Here is a 1,143-nt window from a genome sequence, read left to right as displayed (position 1 = left end):
CTTTGAGTTGTGGTGCTGGACAAGAGTCTTGAACATACATAGCATGGACCACCAAGAAATTAATAGGTCTGTCCTGAAGAGGGTGAAACCAAGTTTCTCCTTGGAAGCTAGGATTTTTTTTTTCCTATTTACAAAGTTTGAATACATTGTTTTTCACACAGGGTCTTTTCCATTTCCTTCATGCCCCCCATGAAACTGTACAACCCTGATTTGAATTGAGCTTCTGCCATCTTTCCATCCCTCAGTCACACAGGGCCCAGAGATGCTTCTGAAAGAAACATCATGATGGCTGCCCAAGGAGAACCCCTAGTCCAGTTCAAACTCGTGTTTGTGGGTGATGGTGATACTAGAAAAACAACGTTCATGAAACGTCATCTAACTCGTGAATTCGAGGAGAAATATGTAGTCACCTTGGGTGTGGAGGTCCATCCCCTCGTGTTCCACACCAACAGAGGACCAATTAAATTCAATTTGTGGGATATAGCTGGCCAGGAAAAATTTGGGGGACTGAGGGATGGCTATTATATCCAAGCCCAGTGTGCCATTATAATGTTTGATGTAACATCAAGAGTTACCTACAAAAAAAAAAAAAAAAAACAAAAAACTAGTTACCTACAAGAATGTGCCTAACTGGCATAGGGATCTGGTTCTAGTATGTGAAAATATCCCCGTTGTGTTGTGTGGCAACAAAGTGGACATTAAGGACAGGAAAGTTAAGGCAAATCCATCATTTTCCACAGAAAGAAGAATCTTCAGTACTATATTTCTGCCAAAAGTAACAACTTTCAAAAGCCTTTTCTTTGGCTTATTAGAAAAGTAACTGGAGATCCTAACTTGGAGTTTGTTGCCGTGCCTGCTCTTGCCCCACCAGAGGTTGTCATGGACCCAGCTTTGGCATCACAGTATGAGTATGATTTAGAGCTTGTGCAGACAACTGCTCACTTGGATGAGGATGATGATCTGTGAGAGAATGAAGCTGGAGCCCAGAACCAGAAGTCTAGTTTTATAGGCAACTGTCCTGTGATATCAGTGGTGCCGAGTGTTTGCCACTTTATTATCTTGCTAAGGCTGGGCTCTATGAGGAGAAGTGTGGCGTTAGGATTGGTGGATGATCTATCAACAATCTGCGTTATGCAGATGACA

At 42.3% G+C, this 1,143-nt stretch overlaps 1 pseudogene; it reads left to right on the top strand.

The window, feature by feature from the left end:
- Positions 1-285: 285 nt before the first annotated feature.
- LOC102852743 lies at positions 286-966 on the top strand (annotated as a pseudogene).
- Positions 967-1,143: the final 177 nt, after the last annotated feature.

The sequence above is a fragment of the Elephantulus edwardii genome, unplaced genomic scaffold (genome assembly GCF_000299155.1).
Source record: "Elephantulus edwardii isolate Elephantulus edwardi_28Jun2011 unplaced genomic scaffold, EleEdw1.0 scaffold00266, whole genome shotgun sequence".
NCBI lineage: Eukaryota > Metazoa > Chordata > Mammalia > Macroscelidea > Macroscelididae > Elephantulus > Elephantulus edwardii.
This window is presented reverse-complemented; position numbering and strand designations above follow the sequence as displayed.